This window comes from Pectinophora gossypiella, chromosome 4, assembly GCF_024362695.1.
Source record: "Pectinophora gossypiella chromosome 4, ilPecGoss1.1, whole genome shotgun sequence".
In the NCBI taxonomy this organism is placed as follows: Eukaryota; Metazoa; Arthropoda; class Insecta; order Lepidoptera; family Gelechiidae; genus Pectinophora; species Pectinophora gossypiella.
Genome location: NC_065407.1, coordinates 3,857,000 through 3,881,719, shown reverse-complemented (window position 1 = coordinate 3,881,719; position 24,720 = coordinate 3,857,000). Strand labels below are relative to the sequence as shown.

At 38.4% G+C, this 24,720-nt stretch overlaps 1 long non-coding RNA gene across 1 annotated transcript in view; it reads left to right on the top strand.

Annotated features, from left to right (window-relative positions):
• Positions 1–1,044: 1,044 nt before the first annotated feature.
• Positions 1,045–24,720, top strand: part of LOC126366372 (uncharacterized) — a 68,142-nt gene continuing 44,466 nt past the window's right edge. Inside the window, exon 1 of the long non-coding RNA XR_007566341.1 lies at positions 1,045–1,098. This is a non-coding gene — a long non-coding RNA (uncharacterized LOC126366372). The remainder of the gene's footprint in view (positions 1,099–24,720) is intronic.

Here is a 24,720-nt window from a genome sequence, read left to right as displayed (position 1 = left end):
CTGTAATGTCTATTGATCACAAAGTGATTTTTGTGATTTGTCCCCACCGGCATTCGAACCTGGGACCTCCGGGTCGTGAGTACAACGCTCAACCACTGGACCACGGAGGCCGATTCTCTGCTTGTACATTTACAATACACTGGACTGTTACTGTTCATCATAAATTATTAAATATATATTATAATATTATATGTGTATGTTTAAACCACAAGACAAAGCTAATCCCCTACAATCCCACGAAGCCTAATGCAACCATTTCAAAACTATTACGCGGCTAATGAGAGATTATCAACATTTCTAAAGAGTTGCAAACGCAAAGCAAAACGGTGCACACCACTAAACAGTGTGGTTCCCAAACTTTTTTGACCGGAAACCATTAGGACTTTTTTTCCAAAGTATTGATGATTATTATGACATTTACGAGTACGTTTATTTTTCGAGGCTAAGGATAGACGGACATCATCTCCCTAGCGAAAAAAAAAGCTCAAAGATTTTAGTTTAAATATTAAAAAATACGAGCAGATCCTTCTAATCCTATTTTTATTTCAGCTTGCCAGCTTTAAACAGTGAAGTGGAAGAAAGAGATAGAACAACTTATTATATGTATTACATAAACAGCCTATAATACGTCCCACTGCTGGGCACAGGCCTCCCCTCAATCTACCGGTGGGGGGAGGGGTATATGTATTACTAAATTTAAATTAGTGCCTGCAAAATTTACACTATTATTTAATAAATGCATACATCTTTTGCTTCGTTACATATCATGGTCCGCGGAGCACCCAGAGGTTGGGGAGCCCTGCACTAAAGACTTGCATCCAAACGACTCTTGCAGATGAAAGCTGACTAATTACCACACAACCACGAATGAATAATGCCGGCTTTAAAAACCCCGCTGCTTTCATATAGGGCCAGGAAATTAACTGAAATAAATATCAGAGAAATATACCTAGTTTAAACCGGAGGGGGTATGGAGCATACTCCACCACCATGCTCCAATGCGGGTTGGTGGAGGATGTTTTTACGGCTAATAGCCGGGACCAACGGCTTAACGTGCCCTCCGAAGCACGGAATCATCTTACTTTTTCGGACAATCAGGTGATTCAAGCCTGAAAAGTCCTTACCAAACAAAGGACAGTCTCACAAAGTGATTTCGACAATGTCCCCATCCTCTCATCATCCTAATGTACTCCGGTTGATTGAGGGGAGCCCTGTGTCCAGCAGTGGGACGTATATAGGTTATTTATGTATACGTAGTTTCTTCTTTCATACCTTTTAGAGCGTCATTTCTTAGGTAGTCGGGTTTTAGTTTTTAAACATTTATTTTTATTTATATTATTTTGTGGTCTTTTTTATTAAGATAACATGCTTTCGACACGTGTTTTATGCAAGATATGGAGATAAAACCTATCCGGAACCTGTTTGAACCGTCATTTTATCAATTCAACGTAATTATCGAGTAAATACAAGAAAAACCGCAAGTAAAAGCTAGTAATGTGGGATCGTCGGGCGAGAATTAAACACGTTAGCACCTTTAACACTTTTTTATTGTTTTCTTCTTAACAAGCACGCAGACATTACACTTTTTTAATTGAAAATATTAACGCAGATCAAGAGAATTAAACACGTTAGCACCTTTAACACTTTTTTATTGTTTTCTTCTTAACAAGCACGCAGACATTACACTTTTTTAATTGAAAATATTAACGCAGATCAAAAAATAACACCCTTCCACCTCGACTCTCACCCAACGTCTCCTTCTTTCAAAAATCATTCATCTCAATCCGCTCACACCGTTCATTTCACTCCTTTCATTTCAAGTCACTCGTCCATCTTTTCTTTATTCATCTTCGTTCAGAAATCAACATTCAGCCTCTTACTTATCCCACACTAATATTAGTGTTTTGTTTTTTCCTGTCTCGTGCAATAAAGTATTTGTTATGTTATGTAATATGTAAACATTTGAAATGTGCAAATTAAGCCCGTTCATTTCATACCCAAAACACTAGCAATCGAAAAATAATGTTTGTCGTCCTCACTTTATGTCCTCTAGAGGGCGCCACATTGAATTTCGAGTGACGTCACACATCCTGTAACCACCGGATAATCAAGACGCATCTAGTGACACCTCATTTTTTAATTCTGCATTATATATAGCATTATTTAGCATTATTTAGGCTTGAATCACCTGGTTGTCCGAAAAAGTAAGATGATTCCGTGCTTCGGAGGGCACGTTAAGCGGTTGGTCCCGGCTATTAGCCGTAAAAACACCTCCACCAACCCGCAGTGGAGCAGCGTGGTGGAGTATGCTCCATACCCCCTCCGGTTGATTGAGGGGAGGCCTGTGCCCAGCAGTGGGACGTATATAGGCTGTTTATGTTTATGTATATGTACGTCTGTTCCAACCTAACTTATATATGGTCGAATACACAACCCTCCTTTTCGCTTCGCCGCAGTCGGGTAAACAGTCAAACTATTTTGATTACCGTATGTATTACAGAACGCGGCCACGCGCGTATCACCTCGTCGAATCTGCCGCGTGACGTCAGTCTTTCTTGCTCTAGTCAATGCCAGTTCAGAGTAACAGAAAAGGATAGAAGCATAAAAGCATAAAAGACCAGGGTTGATGGGTTTGGTAATCAACCTCACAACCCACACGATAGAAGAAGAATAAAGATGCCATTGCTATTTAAACATAATTATATCAAAGAAAAGCTGTATGGATGAAGATAAATACAATTCCAACGGGATTTTCTGAGAAAATGGCGAATATATATGTCACATATGGCTATTTATCTCAGCTGCTCCTCGCTAGTTTCCAAGCCTGCAGCTCAACAGCGCGAACGTTCAAAAGATAGCTGGTGACAGGCGGGTGGGACGAGATAAAAGTTTTCAAACTAAGCAAGATTTACTGTTTGCTCCTGCGGAGGTTCCATCCGTTTTACATAAAGTAAAATACACGAAAGTGACTCCTTATGGGTTGGGCAGAGTCGTACACAATCAGAGAATAACATGCAGTCACATAATACTTATTTCATACGAAGTCATTACATTACTTACAGATAGTAATATTCAAAAAAAAAAAAAAATATGCGGTCGAATTGAGAACCTCCTCCTTTTTTGAAGTCGGTAAAAAACCATCTGCCTCCGACTTCGGTTATTATTTTCTGATTACTCGTGGCTTCGCTCACCCCATTGGGTTGAGGATTTTATTTACTTATTTTTATGTAAAAAAAAGTAAAATAAAGTGGAAGAAATTAGTTTTTCAAATAACAATTAGGTATTCATTATAAGGGTCAGTACTATACTTAAGTCACAAGGTTTAGTAACGCTACGGAAACCGGATAATTATTGTTCTTAGCGAGTATTTTGGACCCACTGCACTTAAGTATGCTATTACTAAGTTACTTACGCAAAAAGTCCATTTGATATTAAAATTTTGTCCAAATGTATAATAATTCTGTATAATAGACCCAAGCCGACAGCGTTGGCGTATGCATCAGAAAAAGGCTTAAAGTTGTTCCAACTGGCAACACTGCACGGACAAAGGACAGATTAGAGAGCATCGAATTCCAACGCAAAAGAGATTTCACATACCTATTTTTTTGCACTAACCTTTGCTCTCTGTGACTGGCTTACAATAGGTTTGCACTGCCGGGCACTGGCCTCCCCTCAATTAACAGCCTCCATGGTCTAGTGGTTAGAGGGTTAAGCTCACGATCTGGAGGTCCGGGTTCGATTCTCGATGGGAACATTGTCGAAATTACTTTGTGAGACTGTCGTTTGTTTGGTAAGGACTTCGAATCACCTGATTGTCCGAAAAAGTAAGATGATTCCGTGCTTCGGAGGGCACGTAAAGCTGTTGGTCCGGGCGTCCGGGCTATGAGCCGTAAAAATACGTTGACTAACCCGCAGTGGTGCAGCATGGTGGAATATACTGCATAACCCCTCCGGTTGATTGACAATAGATAAAAAATAAAAAAAAAATAATAAATAAATATTGAATTACTTTTTACTACTTTTTTTTTTAATTTTTAAAAAGTAAGTTCGTAGCTGCGTTATACTTAAACTTTCAGTAATGTGCTGTTCACAGGAATGTTCCCGTTGCAAAAACTTTTTACTTACTATTACTAGGACACTGGCTGCTTTTCTTTGTCAAATTGTTCTTTCTTACATTCTGATCTTATTTGCCTAAAGCTTAGGTAATAAAGCTCTTTTTACGAACCAGAAGTGAGGTTAAGTTTTTAAAAAATAACGCACGAATTGACCTAACAATTTTATTTAACAAATAAGATTTCAGTAAACAAATTATTTTATACTCCTTAACTGATTTTACAACCTAATTATCAAATTAACACTAATACCGACAAAAATAGCCCACAATAATCAAGAACAATATAAATCGATCCTATAACCATCCGTAGTCCACGAGCGCCGACAAAAAAGTGAGCCCGAGCGTTCGTTTGCGCTGCTATTTATGCATTACGGCTGCAGCTAGGTTGGGGTGAGTAGGATCTTGCTAAGACTCTGTTTATTATTGCCGAGAACATTTCGAATATGGGATCATTCCCAGAAAAGTTTTGGAGTGGAATTCTCTGCCGTCTTCTGTATTTCCGGATGCGTATAAAACCCGGATGCTTTCAAGGCCAGAGTGAACAGGCACCTTTTGGGCGAGCTCGCTCCGTCTTCGGGCAAGTCTGGGGCCAAGAGCAAACCCATCAAAGGTAAAAAAAGAAAGGCACATGACTGGTAATTAAGCTTTAAGAATAGCCTACGATACCCCAACTCTCAAATAGTTTTAGCTACTAGCATGAAAACATCCATCAATATCAACCCAAAATAGAGCAGTTTAAAAATGGTCATTCTTAAATTGATAGCGACATACGAAAACGGAATCGAAACTCGTTAAATAGTTTCTTGTCTTTGTGACTATATCCCATGGGGTAGTCACAGACACATCCATCACAAGATGAACTACTAGTACCCACGCCCTACCGAGCTTTCTACTAGACCAACCTGGTGGGTGATAAGCGGTTATGACACCTACCTGTCCATCCGACTAGATGCGTCAAGGTCACGGGTGGTTACTATGGTTACCTCACCAACTTGGTCGAGATCGTGGTTACCATGGTTACTCCCCACCAACTCGCTTGAGATCGTGGTTACCATGGTTACTCCCCACCAACTCGCATAAGATCATGGTCACCATGGTTACTTCCTACCAACTCGCTCGAGATCGTGGTTACCATGGTTACTCTCCACCAACTCGCTCGAGGTCGTGGTTACCATGGTAACCACCGATTTTCTATTAGACTACACCATCTGATCGGCAAACGGGAGTTGGTGGGGAGTAACCATGATAACCACCTGTGACCTTGACGCATCTAGCGGATAGGTAAGTGTAAAGTAATAACCACTATAGGTGGTGAGCCGTATCTATATATAACTGTTAAGGAAAACAAAATTCGTTTTAAAAAAATACTTCTGAAAACAGTAGCGCTTAATTGGTCCTTTGTTTTGAATTAAAGTATAAATAACATTTTTACGCTTTTCTCAGAGCGGTTTAATTTACTACAATGAGACTGTTCCGCTGCCTCGCTAATTTTATTTTACTGCACTTTATTTAAATAAAGAAGACATTAGTGTTGCATTTTTAGATGTTTTACCTTCTTTTCGGAAGAGCCGTCCCAATTATGCTATCATACTATGTCATAACTCTCAAATTAATAAAATTTATTTAATAATAATTTAATAATGATAGCCTCCGTGGTCTAGTGGTTAGAGCGTTAGGCTCACGATCTGGAGGTCCGGGTTCAATTCCCGATGGGGACATTGTCGAAATCACTTTGTGAGACTGTCCTTTGTTTGGTGAGGACTTTTCAGGCTTGAATCACCTGATTGTCCGAAAAAGTAAGATGATTCCGTGCTTCGGAGGGCACGTTAAGCCGTTGGTCCCGGCTATTAGCCGTAAAAACACCTCCACCAACCCGCAGTGGAGCAGCGTGGTGGAGTATGCTCCATACCCCCTCCAGTTGATTGAGGGGAGGCCTGTGCCCAGCAGTGGGACGTATATAGGCAGTTTATGTTATGTTATTTAATAATTAAGTTCTTTAATGTGATAAAATGCAATTTTATCATTACTTTACGTAATATACTGCACACAAAAGTATATGTTATGAAGTCTTTGGGGAATGATTCAGCCCATGATTCTAAGTTAATCATCATCATCATCTCCCTAGCGTTATTCCGTTTTTCACAGAGTCCGCTTACCTAACCTGAAGATTTAACAGATCCGGTCTTTTACAGAAGCGGCTGCCTGTCTGACCTCCCAACCCACGAAGGGAAAACCTGCCCAATACAGGTTAGGTCACATACCTCCGAAACCCATTTCTCGGGTATGGGTTTCCTTATGATGTTCTCCTTCACCACTGAGCACGTGATAATCATTTTTGATCCAAACATGAATTCGAAAAACGATTTCAAAAATCATAGAATTCATGTAAATTTTAGTGTCTTTTTTTAATTATTTTCATTTCCATAATTTTACGTCGGAAAATTCCACTTGATATCAACTCAAAATCACAAAAACATCCCTACAGTCACATCGTAACCAAAACGATGTCACTAACACCTGTATACTTGGGTTCTTAATTATGAACCTTTATGCCTGTAAAGCACACCTTAGCAACGAAACCTCACATTAACCTCAAGTAAGTATATCGCTGATCTCACCTACCCACATTCCATGCCAACCGCGAATGCCGCGCCAAAATTTTAATTAGAGAAGGTCATAGCCTGACTCAAGGTGTCAACGTCAACCGCCGCCGGCGTAAGGGAACTTCCTCACGGCACGATCACATTTCGCATGGTTGTGGGTTTTTGGATAACTTTGCCAGTACTTACATGTAAACAAAAGCAAACACCGAAAAGTTTGGCATCTGACCAATTTTTCATGATATTATAAGTTCGTCGTCACTAATTTAAGAGCCACGCTCTTTTCACTGTAGCATCCTTATCTAAAATAATCTCCATGCTTCTTTTTTTAGGGAAAGGCAGTTATTTTTCCTCTTACCTTCCACCCGGCAGTACTCTGTCTGACGCGAGTGAGATGGCGCTCAGAATAGTCTATTTCTAAGCCGTAGTAGGACTCGTGTCCCCTGCCTCTGAATAGTACTGACAGTTAGGTACTGCTACCCTTTGTCAGGATCCAGGTTACAGTCCCTGTGACGTGCCCCTTCCGTCTTGCATTGCCGTGCCGAGGGCTCCCATCTCTGCTTCTGCAGCCATTGAGATCTTCACCCGTATCCCTTGGCAAGAGCTAAGTTCGTAACTCATTATATTTCATACCATAGTGCGATAAATTAAATATCTTTTCGTAAATGCTTATAATTGGAACTGACGCCGCATTGTTTTTTTTTTTTTATAGTTATTATAAATTGAAAATGTGTGGAGACCACAGGATCTTTGTCGGCCGATGTGTAGGTGTATCTAGGTTGTCACCCTATCCTCAAATTATCATAACACATCACGTAACATAGCATCACGCCTGTATCTTCGAAGGGGTTGGCAGGGGTGTATATACACCACTTTTTCGCCACTATGTGTTAATCAATTATACATGATTCAAGCATGAATTCAAACTCATAGAATCTGCTTTAGTGGTTTAGACCCCAAGCCGGGATTTGAAACCCGACCATTATTTGTTGCGATATCGCACGGATTCCTCGCGCCGTGGGGAAGATCACTAACGTCTAATGAAGTGCCGACAATATTGTGCGCCTTTGTGAGGAGTGAGGATCCTCATCATTCTCTATACGACCTCACACAAAGGTCCCACCTCTGTACAAATATCTCCGCATAATTTACGTGTAGGATGGTGTGAATGAACATGACAATCTTGGTAGTTTGCGCGCGTGTGCTTTATTAAAGCTTGTGGCTTTAGCCTTTAAGAGCTGTTTTGGCTCTACCTTAAATACAATTTAGTTTAATTACTTATGGTCCGACCCTGACGACACGTCCTAATTTTATTTTAAGTTATACCTGTCATTTTTTTATCCGCCGAAAAGGAAAGGGACGGATGATTGATAACAAGAATAACCCGGGCGAATAAAATAGGCATCACCTAATTCCAGTTATTGGCCAGTATACAAATTGGGAAGGTTTTTTTTTTAATTTCGGCCTAAAATTGACGTGTGTTTCATAAATCTTATGCCTGTCGATTACCCGTCCCTTTCCTTTTCGGCGGATAAAAAAATGACAGGTATAACTTAAAATAAACTTAGGTGGTGTGTACCGGAATCAGCACCAATAGTAGTATAAGTAATATAAAAACAAAACAATGTGCATGACAAAAGCATTCTCAGACGACGCCCTGAGCCGAGGTTCGCGCCAACTGGGCACCCGCAGACCAGTCGTCTAAAACTTTATACCGGGTGAGAAACCTCAGCGCTCCCCATTTATCCCGCTGCATTTTAATGCCATATGCGGCAAATCTGTAATAAGTCACGTCAAAAAATAAAGACAAAAATGCTTAGTAAGTAATGCAAAATCTTTTTGGCGTGAATTCAATGTACGCTCAATCTTCTGACATAAGCAGCCAGACGCATACGGGCGCGAGGCATAGTTCTTATTATTTTACGCCTGACTACTTTTGTAAGTTGACATTGACTGTATTTTGACGATATTCTATTGTTATGTAAATTAACAATCAGTACGGTGGCCATTAATAAATAACTTCAAGTGAAATCATAAACAATATAAATAAATATATCTTTATTTCAGGCTCAGACCCATAGAATTACAACTAAAATGACAAAGAAAATAAAAGATACAGTAAAATTGTAAAAATAAAATAAAATTGTAAAAACTAAAATACCTACTCAACTGTAAATTTTAAATTACAAGATTATCATTGTCAAAATCTTAAGTTGTTATTCTGAGTGCGGTGCAACATCGTCCAGTGCCTTATAAACACGTTGTCGAACTGCTACATAATCTGTTCCTAAAGGAAGCACAGCGAGATCTGAGAATAGCGAAGAAGATTATAAGTATGTGCTTCTTCTTCTTCTTCTTCTTCTTCTTCTTATCGTGTCGATGGCAAATTAAATAGTGTCGGCCCAAAACTTGGCAACAAGTATGGTGCTATCTGCAGCGCTCATCAGATCCTCCTGCGTGCAGGTGTTCGGGCACGCAGGACACGATGTAAGATGTTCCATCGTTTGGGGAACAGTGCCGCACTTGCACTTTATGCTTTATGCACAGTATACACATTTAAAATAACAATGGCATTTTATACATGCAAGCTGCGTCGATGTAACAAACCCCTACTCATGAAAACATGAAGTTAAAGAACTTCTCACAAATTTCATTATAGCCCGCGAACTTCTTTGAAATAGCAAACTATTCATAACTCGCTAACTCATTTTACTTCCCTCCTAAGTGCAACGACCTTTCATTTCCCTATGATGTCACCATCGACCATACAGTTGATTAGACGCTTACAGTGATTTATTATAAAACGAAAACTAAAAGATAAATAAACTAGGTTTAAAATATAGTCCGTGTCATGAAAAGAGGCCTGCGGCCGCAGCGCTACTGTCGCAGATTCTGCATAGAATTATTATGACGAGAAGTCATAAAAAACAACCTGTTGCTGAATTTGGAACAACAGTTTATTTATCTTTTAGTTTTCGTTTTATAATGGTGCTAATTCCTGTAAACACCATCTAATTTTATTTTAAGTTATATCTGTAATTTTTTATCTGCCGAAAAGGAAAGTAACGGGTAATCGACAAGCATACAATTTATGGAACACACGTAAATTTTAAGCACAAATCTAAAACAACCGTCGAAAATTTTACATTGGCCAATAAACCGACAGAATTATGTTGACAGCATACGTCAAACGGTTTGCATACCAGCGAGATACCTTTTTGATTCGCCCGGGTTATTCATTCATTTACTCATTCTTCCTAAAATTAAGAGCTGTTAATCTTCCGTCCCTTTCTTTTTCAACGGATGAGGAAATGACAGGTATAACTTAAAATAAAATTAGGAGGTGTCTCCAAGAATCAGCACCAATAACACTGTAAGCGTCTACTCGTCATAGTTTCATTCAAATCAGTCTTTTTTGTGGCGCGGATTATAATTCTAACCTAATTAGTTTATGTCTAGTCATCGATTTGTAAAAATACTGCTAGTATTTGATTTTTCGCTTAGATCATCCGCAAGGGAAGCGCGCTGATTGGCTCACCTAAACAAGTCTCACGGAAAAGCGGTCGCTGTTGGTTATTATCGGATGGCATTTTGTACGTGACCTACTTATCAGATGTATTGTCAGAACCTGTTTGTTATTATCAGGGGTCTAGTGGTTGTATCGACGAAGGTCACTAAAGTTTCCATCAAGAACTGATTTCATTAGAGATGCTGAAAAAAGTAATATTCAAGTTCTCCTGCAGCCGTTCGTGATATTTTATCTCTTCGAACAATTCTTTTACTAAGAATTCCTTTATTGTCGTTCTTCGAGATTAGGGATGAAACGACGAGTTACTTGGTTATTTAACTAAGTGATTTAGATTTGAACATTTCAAAGGATTAAATTGGTTGTAACATTGATTGAAGGCTTCTAAATTGCGTGTGATCTTATCAATGATTAATGTTTTGTTCCATTACGCCTAGTTAGTCGATTCTTGGTAAATTGTTTATAAATGGTAAGTTTTATTTAAAATATTTATATTGGTCTAACAGAAAGCTCGGTGAAGTGTAGATACTTAGTTTATATTGCGATTAATGTATCTCTTAAGTACATTATCAAAACCAGAAAACCAAAAATGTGTTTATTTTCAGAAATAATACAAAAAGAAAGAAGGCATTATGTTTGAGGTAGGGTATAATATGTATAAGTTTTACAAAATGAACAGAGGAGCAAACTAGGCGGAGCTCGGAAATCGTGGAAAATAGGATACAAGTAAGTTTAACGCAAAATTATGTTAATGGTTTTTTAACGCGAGTTATTGATTTAGTGATTTAACTGCATTCATTAACGACTTAGCCAGATATTATTCTAACACCATAAAGTGTAATCTTAACTAGTAGACAAACTACCACGTAAACATATAAACGCAAGCGTACGAAATAGTTTAAACATTATACCTTAAAACGGTAATAAAAGGCCTTCCCTAAATCGACCGGAGAGGTTATGGAGCATACTCCAATACGGTGCTCCTGTACGGGTCGGTGGAGGCGTTTCGGCTAACTAGAAGCCCGGGACCAACGGTGTAACGTGCCTTCCTAAGCAACTTACTTTTGAAAATAGAAAATACTTTAAAATGCTGTTGCAACCCTGTTTCAGATCAAGAAAATTACAGAGTCAGATAATCTGGATTTTTATAGCTACCATTACGATACTGCAGTGGTTTAGCGCAAAATAAAATACAAATTTAGCGCACAATTTGCTAGCGTTTTACTTTAACGAGACGCAGAATTGTGTCTATAATTCGTACAGCGCTTTAAGAGAACTGTTTTAGAGGATTTAGACATAAATGTTTGTTTTTTTCTTGCATTCTTATTGTGTGCGTTTAAATAGTTTAATGTGTTTTAAAAATATTTGATTTGATTTTGTTTTATATTTTGTGAGGAAAGTAAGCGCTTATGGCAGTTTCTTGCCGCACTATGGAAGAGAGATTTTTTGATGAAAACGTGTTACGATAAATAATACGATAATTACGTGCATTCCCGGTCCGACTTTAGAGTCTAATATGATACCTAGTACGTGCAAGAACAGCTAGATACAGTGTACAAGTATAAAAAGAAGCTGCAAGTATTTCATAATAATCATAACCATATCATTTATTTTATTGCGTTCTACGTGGTAGGAGGCTGGTATAATATAAGGTGACTAACACATATGGACCCGGATTGGGCACAGCATATTTTTAGGCTCAAACATAAGCTCAAACAAGTATATAATTTAGACATATAAGTAAAAGAAAACTACATAATATTATTAATAAAAGTCCTTCATTTAAAACCATGGAGCTCAGCCTTCTGAATTAAAAGATGACTAATGAGACAATGCTTTCCAGATATCCTTTTTTATGAAAGTTATTGTAGATTTGCGCCACATGATATTAAATACTCAGCTGGACAAATGAGGATCACGGAGGTCTCTCACCCGGTACAAAACATAAGACTGCAGGCCTGAGGGTGCCCAGTCGGGCGCGAACCTCGGGTCAAAGCGTCGCGTCTGAGAGGGTTATATTTGAAAAAATCAATCAACCCGATAGTGATAAGGGCTGAAAAACGAGGGAAAACTTCGACAACGCCGTTGGGCTCTATAGCTAGAGTAATCGACACGATCGTATATTACGTGCTTCGATCAAAATATCCAAATTTTCCTACTTTGTATAACGTTTAAACCTCCTGAGGGCGACAAGGCTGTTTTAATATATTAATTTAGTCTCCAATTTAATTGGATCTTTAATGGGAAACGTGATGTTTCAAATTAAACATAGAATTCAAATTAGTATTATGTTCCTGGTAAAGTGTCTTTACGGTAGAAGACGTAGTTTTAATTTCGCTCCGAAACAAAGTCGATGAATTTCTAGGGAGTGAAAAAAATTATTTAAAAAAAAAATACGCACTTAATTTACCTAATGTCACGAACAAAATATACAAAATGTAAGTGCATTTGGAAATTTATACAGGTAAAAGTAAATAAGAACATTCTCGTAATAAGATCAACTGCGGTTGATTGAAGGGAGCATGGTGTCTAGGAGTGCGGCGTAAATGGACTGCTTATGTTCATTATCACTAATTTAAGAAACATACGCTCTTGTCGGTATTCCTCTCCATGCTACTTTTTAGGGAAAAATAGGGCAGTGGCCCTCTTGCCTTCATCATTGCCTTCATTTGGTTAGAACATTACAGGCTGATCACCTGATTGTCCAAAAAGTAGGATGATCCTTGCTTCGGAAGGCACGTTAAGCCGTTGGTCCCGGTTACTACTTACTGATGTAAGTAAGTAGTCGTTACATGAGCCATGTCAGGGGCCTTTGGCGGCTCAATAGTAACCCTGACAATAGGGTTGATGAGGTTGGTATTTCACCTTACAACCCACACGATAGAAGAAGACGAGCGGGATGGCGCCCAGAGTAGTTTATTTCAAAGCCGTACTAGGATTCCTATCCTAAACCTCTGAATATTACTGACAGTTACTGCTGTCCTCTGTCAGGTTCCAAGTTATAGTCCCTGTGACTTGCCCCTTCCGTCAAGCATTGCCGTACCGCCGTCTTGTTTATGTTCTTGTTATGTTATCAAAAGTATTATGATGAATTGAATTCCATTTGGATGTCTCACGTTCGATTCCATTCGAGCAAGATATATTATAATATTTTTAAAGCCGCCAAAATAAAATAACACAAAATTTTGCCCATCAGAGTCGACAATGTTTCTTTTCAAGCAAGAAGCACAATTTACGACACAGTAAGGCAACACAAAGCAAGCCTTTCCAAGTTATTTAATTCCTATCCTTCTAGTGAAGTATTTTTTCAAGCCCCAAAGTAAATTGTACGTCGGTTTCCTTCCCGTTAATTAATGTTATTCAAAGGACTCTTTCTTTGAATTGGCCTTTGTTATTGCAATCACGTTTTGGAGCGAGGACACGTTCAAACTATTAGGTTAGGGTCCTAGATAACCCTTAGTTGAAATCCCTTATTTTTTCAATTAAGATTGCCACCCCATTGGGGATATCGGGCGTTTTTTATCGTGTGGGTTATGAGATGCTTAAACTTAAAAAAACTTGTCGCTACGGGAGCGCTCTTCTTCGATGTGGCGAAAGCGTTCAACAAAGTCTGGCACAACGGCTTGATCTACAAGCTTTATTCACTGGGAGTGCCAGACCGTCTCGTGCACATCATACGATATTTCCTCTCAAATCGAACCTTTCGCTACCGCGTGGAGGGGACGCTCTCGTCACCGCACCCGATAAATGCCAGAGTCCCACAAGGCTCCGTCCTCTCCCCTTTACTATTTGTCTGCAATGTCCTAACCAAACTAGGGATCACAAAGTGATTTTCGGCGTGAGTTTATATTTGTATATAAATTCCAGGTAAGGAAAAATACGTACACGGAAATGCAATAACGTCAACAAGAAGTCGTCTCAAGTTAAGAAACTTAATCTTCAATTCAACTCGGAGATTCGGAAATGTTTCCATTTTACTCAGATGAATTTTTCATTCATTCAAGAATTTTTAATCAAACGAAAATTGTGTGACGGTATTTTCCAATGAAATATAACTTTTGCGTACAGATGGTAGAAACTGATCATTTGACACAACACAACATAACATAAGCTCACTATATCCCAATTGGGGTAGTCAGACATCTAGATGAAGTAAACACTTCACCGAGCTTTCTGTTAGACCAACGTAGGTGATGAGCCGTATCACCTGATCATTTGCATGTAAAATTTAAAATAAACAACATTCTTAAGCACGAGGTATTCTAAAAAGTGGCAGCAAATCACAATAATATGCTGATTCTAGCTCTGCCTACCCATTAGGGATAACGGGCGTTTATCTAGAAAGGAAGGAAAGGAATTAAAATTATAACCTTCTCTTATAGCTCTCGTAATAAAATGGAGGTGGTGTAATCATATCTGCGTTGCCGGAATTTCAATCTCGCTGCTAAATATAGGGTGTTAGTGACACCGTACAGAATACTAAGGGGGATGATTCGGCTCATCTGTCACTAACACCTATAGGTACTCGTACGGGTACGTACTTGTACCACAGTTAAGGTAATAGTTAGTACGTAACTTGTACGGGGTGTAAGTGACATCGTAGCGAATACTGAGGGGATGATTCGACTCATCTGTCACTAACACCCATATGTACTCGTACGGGTATGTACTTGTACCACAGATAAGGTAATAGTTACTCCGTAACTTGTACGGGGTGTAAGTGACATCGTAGCGAATACTGGGGGAGATAATTCGGCTCATCTGTCACTAACACCTATAGGTACTTGTACGGGTAAGTACTTGTACCACAGATAAGGTAATAGTTACTACGTAACCTGTACGGGGTGTAAGTGACATCGTAGCGAATACTGAGGGGATGATTCGACTCATCTGTCACTAAAACCCATAAGGAATCGCACGGGTACGTACTTGTACCACAGATAAGGTAATAGTTACTACGTAACCTGTATGGGTTGTAAGTGACATCGTAGCGAATACTGAGTTAATTTCAAGTAGAATTTTCCTAATAATATGATTTAAAAAATCATTAATTTTAATTCCTCTCAGTATCCGGTAACTGTGTCACTAACGCCCTGTCTGTCTTTTGCACATAGATGATGCAGCCTCTTGGTATAGTATAGAGCATAACTTACGTCAATTTATATAATTAGCGTATATTTGTATAAGTAATTAATTCGATTTCCATCCACGTCTTCAGACGCGTACATAATGGTCTTAGCTATACAGGGTGTTAGTGACATCGTAACGAAAACTTTGAGAGGTGATTGAGGCCATGATTCTGAGATGATATCAAGTGGAATTTTCCGTCGCAAAAGTATGGAACTGAAAATTTAAAAAAAACACAAAAATTTTCATGAATATTCAGACTGAAAATTCCACTTGATATCAACTCAGAATCATGATCTGAACCATCCCCCTCAGTATTCGTTACGGTGTCACTAACACCCATACCTACTTGTATGGCTACCGTATGTACTTGTGCGGAGTGTAAGTGACATCGTAACGAATACTGAGGGGGATGATTCAGCTGATTATTCTGAGTTAATATCAAGTGGAATTTTCCATCGCAAAAGTATAGAATTGAAAATAATTTTAAAAAACTAAAAAAAAATCATGAATTTTGCAACGAAAAATTCCACCTGATATTAACTCAGAATCATGGTCCGAATCATCCCCCTGAGTATTCGTTACGATGTCACTAACACCCTGTATATTAAGTAAGAATCTAAACTACTGTCTCTAAAACATAACACATCATCACGCTTGCGTCCCTGAAGGGTAGATAGACGTATAGCTATGTTTAAGTCCCATGTAACCAGGCACAAATGCTGAATCCAAACATGAATCCGAACTGATAAAGTCGAATTCAGTGGTTTAAAGCCCAAGCCGGACTCGTCAGATAACCACAACTGACAGGCGTATTGCTTCAACAAAGTAGGTACCTAGATACTAATAACCTGCTCAATTCATCTAGTAGTTTCCAATATCGAAGATAAATTATGAAATTCTGATTACTAAATAAAGACAGTTTTAAAAGTGACGAAAAATATTTTCTTTTTTCTATCTAACTTATTTATGAACTTTAATAAAGAAAAATTTAATAATAAGTGCGACATGTTGTCACGTTTTTCTATGACGTCACAGGTTGCTTTTTAGTAAAAAGTAACTGATTTGATTAGTTGGAATCTACCCTATTCTCAAGTTCCCAAATAGTCATCCCAGTAGAAGGCACTAATAAACCAAAACCCTGTACGGTACCAAATCCAATGGACCATGCAATATTATTGTGGATAAGCCCCTCCACTTTGCGAATTGAATAATTGACTTTGCCTGCGATCGAGTTGGATTAGATCGGAAACTTGGAATGGATTTGCTCATCCTACTGTAGATACACTATTTACATTATTCTGTCAATAGAAATCGTAATCGATTTGGTATTATCGAAGATGAGTAGAGTCACAACCTAAAAACTCTATACTTGTATCATTCTTACCAAAATCGCCTTTGATTCAACCAAAAATGATTCAATCTTTTTACTTACGTATATCGTTTAAAAGTATTTTTTTAATTATAATGTAGGCTCGCTTTTGACCGCAATCTCACCTGGTGTTAAGTGACGATGTGGTCTAAGGTGGATCACGCTTACCTAGGAAATGCCAATACATTCTAGCCTTGAAGACTCCCAGATTATCACGTGTTGGAACTTGGAACAGACGACGGCAGACAGTTTCAATCCTTCGCTGTTCGCATCAAAAAGAAAGAAGAAAAACGTTTATGCGGATTGGTATATCCACGACATAAGGATGAAATGCTGCCGACGTCTAATTGTCTGTAGATGGAATGGAGTGGATGGAATTAACTCGTGAAGTCCTCACGCACCCGCACCGAAGTGTATCCTATAAAAGACCGACAGACTAAGCTACTCTTCGTATGTGTGACCTTAGAGTTAAGTATATGATTTTTGTTGTATGAACAGCCTCCGTGGTCAAGTGGTAAGAGCGTTAGACTCACGATCTGGAGGTCCGGGTTCGATTCCCGATGGGGACATTGTCGAAATCACTTTGTGAGACTGTCCTTTGTTTGGTAAGGACTTTTCAGGCTTGAATCACCTGATTGTCCGAAAAAGTAAGTTGATTCTGTGCTTCGGAGGGCACGTTAAGCCGTTGGTCCCGGCTATTAGCCGTAAAAACACCTCCACCAACCCGCAGTGGAGCAGCGTGGTGGAGTATGCTCCATACCCTCTCCGGTTAATTGAGAGGAGGCCTGTGCCCAGCAGTGGGACGTAATAGGCTATTTATGTTATGTTATATAAATTTTGTAGGTTTTTTCCCAAATCTCTCTTAAACCCTCTTATGCCTATAGCTATTGTCAAAAACACTGAAGCTGCGTAACAAGCATTTCGTTTTGATCCCAATAAAAGGCTCTCAAATAAAAGCCCTCAAAGGGATTATGTGCCTACACTTCACTAGCAGTTTGGTGTTAAGGTTGTTAAGGTTTAAAAAGGACATGCGAAGGTCATTTTTACCCGTTTCAGTTGAGAAAATGGAAAGCGTTAAAGCTTTCACCTGGTAAAAAGGTAAGCTAACATTACTAATAATGAATGCCCAAGTAAAAGTGTGGAATTGAAGTATCCATCCATAGGGAAGGCCCGTGCTCCAGCAGTGGGGACGTTAATGGGTTGATGATAATGAAGTATCAGGATCGAAGCAAATGGAATTCTTAGTCTCTTCTTACCACGGTGGGAAATAGGCGTGAGTATGTATGTATGCATGCAAGTGTGAATGAACCAGTGCTTAGGACATCGTTTAATAAAAGTAACTATACAATCTAGTGTGTAGTGAGGTCTGAAAAACTTCTAGGACCAGTACATAAGATCACTAAATCTTTGAGGAGCAATGTATACGTTGTTACAATAAGATTCCCGTTGACATTTAGAATTTACCTTTCAACAGTGTTAAAACAGTAAATAGACAGATACTTTTTAAAAATGGTTATTACATGGATAATGATTATTAAGAAGATATATGAATGCACAGGATTATCTGTCTGGGATTTGATATAAGGCAGAAAGATTACTAAATTGTATAACAATATTTTACGTTTTTTTTTAAAAACGTCTAGGGCCTTGTGCAGACTTTTTTGCAGCTTCTTTTCCCCGACTATACAGGTTGTAAGAAGCTGCAGTACTTTTAGGCGGATACGTTCGTTATGTGAAAAATGACGATTCAAAGTGTAACTATGTTACGTACTGAATAGCCCACCAATGTCGCACCACCAACAAAACGTATGCAGTTGTATAAAGGTATATGCAACCAACAAGACACAGGTGACAACTGCATACATTTTGTTGATGGTGTGAATCCATTGCGCCACCTGATCTCTTAGTAAAATAGTGTATAAACTCTATAGTGAAGCGTATGGTTAAAACGTATGGTATATGATCGCAATATCCTGGTCATAATTCCCAGAGAGAACAGTGACAAAATTCACTCTGAGAGGTGACACAATTTTATTTTGTTTTTCTCAACCTGATTTTTATTTATAATCCATTATGTTCGTAGAATTTGTGGTACTAAAGTATTCCGTAAACGATATGATCGTCTAATATTCGCGATATCATATTAAAGGTTAAATTTAGGCATCGTGAATCATCAAATAGGCTTTATTGAATGTTCTTGTAATTTAATACATTCTCCACGGAATTAATGATACCTAAACCATCGCTTTTTGGGAAGGATAGAGACTATAAAATAAATTCTGTACCAAAATGCTTCGTTAATTACCTCGTTCATATATTTTTATTTCTCTGAATATCATTAATCTTACTTACTTTGTAATGCTCACTGTATAAATAATTATACATATTTATTTAGGTAGTATTTATGTCAGGCACAACTTCAGGATTTTGTTTGTTTTTTAATTCCAGATGTCTCTACATTATATCGAATTATCCCGTTATCTAACCTAACCTGAAGATATGACAGGTTCGATTTTTTACAGAAGCGACTGCCTGTCTGACCGTCCAACCCGCGAGGAAAAATCAGCTCAATACAGCTCACATACCTCTGATACCGATTTCTAATAAATTTCGTAATAAACTAAATAATAAAATAAATAAAGTAAATAATATACTGAACAAACTCACAACGTCACGCTAGAAAAATAAATATTTTAGCAGTATCTGCGAGGCACTATTTCGTTTTTACCACACCCCGGACACTTCATACAAAACCCATCGTTTTGCACAGACACTACACATTAACGATATCGTACACGCGCAGTCTGATGCCTATGCGATTGAAGAATAAACCTCAACCGCTGGTATTATTCCTTATTCTATGATTTTTACTCATAAACTTGTAAATATCAGTCCCGAAAAACAAATTAATAGTATTACAAGTATTATTATAAAATACTTACGTTAAATCTCTGTGACGTCACCTACACACTTGTCGAGGTAATTTTTCCTACGCCTGCAGCGGCCGCTAGATAAAACCCACCATTTTTCAGTGGTTAAAGTTTATTACAGCGCTGAGTAATATATGGCTTTTTTTTTCAAATTTCCCCACCGACCTTCTACCATTTATATTCATCCGTTCTGTCAGTAAGAGACAAATGTCTGGCCCGTCAGTTCGTCAACGCAGTTTTTTAAAGGTTGTACCTCTACTGAAAGCTAGTCTGTTACGACATCAGCGAAGCCCCGATGATTTGATAATCTGTGGCAAAGCTACGCTAAAGCTAGTAACATAACGTAACAAAAGAGACAAAAATGCAAAACAAAAGAGAAGAAGAAAGAGGACAATATGCACTGAAAAGTATCGGCGTCCGGAGGACGTAATATACGATCCCGACGACCCGATTACTCTAGCCATAGAGGCAGCCAGTCAGCTCGCGACACCAAACACTTCAGGACCCCGATACCGACCCCGCCGGCGTGGTCGACGATTTCCCTCATTCAACGCTTATCGCTATCGACCCACTAGGGTCGATTAATTCTTTCAAATATTTTTCCTCTCAGACGACGCCCTGAGCCGAGGTTCGCGCCCAACTGGGCACCCTCAGGCCTGTTGTCTTAAACGTTGTACCGGGTGAGAGCCTTCAGCGCTCCCCATTTGTCCGGCCAAGTAGTTAATGCCATCTGCGGCAAATCTACAATAAGTCACGTCAAAAAAAAATATGCGGCCATACCGAGTATAATGTGTCGGAACTGTTTTTTTGACGTGATTTATTGTAGGTAAATAAATGTACATGCCGTACAAAACTAAAATGTATTACTGTTGCCCCATTAAAGATGAAGTTTAATTTAACCTCTTGCTCTTGCTTGTTAAACAATAGAGTTTGGACTGTAATTGGACGTTGAGCATTAAGCCCTTAACAACATAGGTATTGTTTTAAGTTTACGCGGTTATTATCATAAATTATATGACATACTTAACTAAAAAATATGAGACTCCCGATAATATCCCGAAATATTGGGAGTCTCATATTTCCCTGATTTAAACGCCGTAAGAACCCGTTATTATGTTTTAATTAACATAGGTATTATTACAAAAAAAAACCCGCACTATTACTAAAAAAAACATTTAGGTTTTTTTTTAAGTACATTTTATTGTTAAAAGTGAAATGTGAATTCCAGTCTCTCGCCAAATAGTTCCCATTGGACGACGCACTTTACCCACAAAAATTGAGTTCCTATATTTCATGTCATCATCCTTTCACCCTTTTCCGATATTTCAATGTATTGGATTGTAAGCTTCGAATAAATAAAGTCGATTTATCTCATCGTTGTGATAAGCTTCCTCGAAACAGATAGCAAATGTTTTTTTGTTTGTTATTGCAGTGTGAATATTTTAAAATGAGCCGCAGTAACCCAGTTGCAGAACACTTGACTCTCACTTTGAGGTCGAAAGTTCGAATCCTAGCACAGGCCTAAACCAATGATTTTCGGCCTTGTAATCGAATTCATGTTTGGATCACAAATAATTAAAACGGCCTCCGCGATCCAGTGGTTGAGCGTTGGGCTCACGATCCGGAGGCCCCGGGTTCGAATCCCAGTGGGGACATATCACAAAAAAAACACATTGTGATCCCTAGTTTGGTTAGAACATTACAGGCCTGATTGTCCGAAAGTCAGACGATCCATGCTTCGGAAGGCACGTTAAGCCATTGGTCTCGGTTACTATTTACTAATGTAAATAAGTAGTCGTTACATGAGCCATGTCAGAAGCCTTTGGCGGCGCAATAATAACACTGACACCAGGGTTGATAAGGTTGGTAATTCACATCACAATATACACGATAGAAGAAGAATGAATAGCTGCACTAAAGTCAAGCTGGCGCATATTATTAAGATTAACAACGTATCATAAAATGGAACCATCCGCGTTCCAACACCAAACAACAGTGGTCTAGCAAAAAATACGACTCCCGTATTTCTACCTCAAAAGGTTCAAAGTTATGATGATAACATAACATATACTCACGTGTATATTCTCAAATAGGCTAGTCAGAGATACATCCATCGCAAGATGAAGTAAGCCACGCTTCTGAGCTTTCTGTTAGACCAATGTGTTAAGTTGTGAGCTGTATCGCCGTCTGTAATGGTGAAATTATGACGATAAGACTGAGCAATGTCTCTACATACCTCTAACACGTTATTTCAAAAACATTATTATATTAGCTACATCATGACACTTAAAATTTAACTCATAATTAAGGACTTTCAAATATAATATAGATAGGGTTGTCGAGATTTAACGTGATAATTACCTATTTTATAAAAAATACAATGTAATGGCAGAAGCATATGAAAAAAACTGTTGCTGTAATGAAAAGAGTCATCGTTTACACCCATAAACAAAGATAAATTATGCATAATATGTATGTTATGCATGAAAGTAGAAGGTTAAACGATGAAAAATCTGTACAGCGCCATCTATATTGTTTTTAAGGAACTCAGCCTGGAAAGTCCCTTATTAGAGCAAAGGCTCAGTCAAATATTCTCCCCTTTATCATCTCTCGACCGAATGTGCCCATCACGCTCGCAGCGTTACCCCTTTGGATAGCGAGGGAAATATGCTGCGCTAAGTAATACCCGGACCAAGAGTCGCCAATATACTGCCTTAGCCGCTTGCCCAAATAGTCGATAAAGCGCTTCGCTTCAGAGCCTGTCGGACACGGAGTTTCAACATACATACACATACATAAACTCACGCCCGTAATCCCTAATGGGGTGGGCAGAGCCACAAGTAATCAAAGACAACTTGCAGCCACTGTTGATACGAAGTCCAAAGATGGATATGATGAACCTTATGGTGATAAGGGATCAGCCTACGGAGTTTCAAAAACATAAATATTTAAAAACAAAACAAAGTGTATTACAATTAACTTTGTTATAACCACAAAAACCCTTACCTACACCCTTTTTTCAGTGACGGTTATTTCAAAATTATTTGCGTGTAAATATATACTGTATCTGCATATGAAAGCTTTGAGTACAACGGAATGAACCTTTCTGGGAGTTATTAGGGTTACCTACTCAACGGTGATGGATAAGCATTCATATCCTGATGATGTCAGTGTGCTTTTCATCGTGCCTGACCCTTTTGGGTAATGTTTTCGTAATTTGAATGTGGTTTCAGATTGACGAGGATATGACACTTTATGGAGGACTGACTTTATCAGGTGTTATAAGGTTTAATCTAATTGTCATAAGTTAACTGTCGCGTGGTTGGCTTTTATCAACTAGTTATAATATTCTCATTCTATCTTACCAACGGCAACAGCATAATTATATCTCAAGCCAAGCAAATGGTAATTGAAAATTTACTATTTATATTTATTTATTTATGTTAAAATAGGTCCTGTCAAATTTTCAGGTTATGTAAGCGTACCCTGTGAAAAACGGGATACCTAATGCTAGAGCGATTATGATGGCTATTTATATTACTAAATATATTATTGAACGATATATTTTTGACCTAGACTAACGTATATTGACCAAATTAGAGATGTCATTAGAAAAGGTTCAAGAAGATCTACTCTGAACCGGCGTGCGTGTATGAAACGATTGATGAATGTGGAGAAGCAGGAGAAGTGTGTCAGGATCGAAACAAATAGAATTCCATACTCTCTGCTTACTACGGTGGGAAATACGCTTGAGTTTATGTATATATGTGTATGTTCTTGACTCACTTCTGTGCTAATTTTGTAAATCTTGTATGTCCGTATATGTGTATTTTTTTTTAATGATACACCAATTTATAGTAGAGACTCATTCCTGTAGTCAAACTGTTTCAACAATTTTACAGACATTGAACACTGTAGAACTAGTAGATATGTTTTAATTAATAATTAATTATGATTGAGGGGAGGCCTGTGCCCAGCAGTGGGACGTATATAGGCTGTTTATGTATGTATGTATTATAATACTTTATTTTATCTTCCTTGGAGAGCTTACAGCTAAATATACAATGTTACATACTAACTTAATATCTAAAAGCCATTAACAAGCTTCCACAGACATACACTTCGGCTAAGTCTCCTAAGCGCGTGGGTGTGTAAGAATCGTATTTGAAATAAAGTTCAGTGATCTCTGCCTACCTAAATGGGAAACAGGCGTCTATTCCTTATCTACTTATGTCTTATTTTCATTTGGAGTGTCACAAAATATTGCTGAGCTGACGTCCCTTTTTAGAAATAAGGTATAATTATTATGTTCACTCCTACTGTGTACCTATACCTACTTATATCTAACTTCAGGACCCCGATACCGACCCCGCCGGCGTGGTCGACGATTTCCCTCATTCAGCGCTTATCGCTATCAACCCACTAGGGTCGATTAATTCTTTCAAATATTTTTCCTCTCAGACGACGCCCTGAGCCGAGGTTCGCGCCCAACTGGGCACCCTCAGGCCTGTTGTCTTAAACGTTGTACCGGGTGAGAGCCTTCAGCGCTCCCCATTTGTCCGGCCAAGTAGTTAATGCCATCTGCGGCAAACCTACAATAAGTAACGTCAAAAAAAAAATATTTCTGAAATAAATGATTTTTTTCTATTCTATTCTATTTACACTTGACCCGTTCAAAAGAAAATCTGTCAAAGCTAATTAAATGTAGTGCGAATTCAAGAGTAACCACTGTTATAAATATTCGTCCTGAGAAAGCTAAGAAATATCCATTACCAAGATGTCGCAATAAGTACTTGATTTACTGAGGGTTTGGTTGGATTTACTGCCACGATTTGATACAATTGTCTCCGGGAGTCAAGAGGAAGGGGCCCACAAAATAAACTCCCCAAATGCCGTTGAAACCCAGTTTAGATTCGTACGTTTATTACTTTCGACAGAAATTCTGAAGAATCGTATAATCTGAGATTGTTTTCGAGAGATATTTAATTTTAATAACATTAAAATTCAAATTTCAGTAGGTAACTTTGAATCGTCAATTTTTTTACATAATG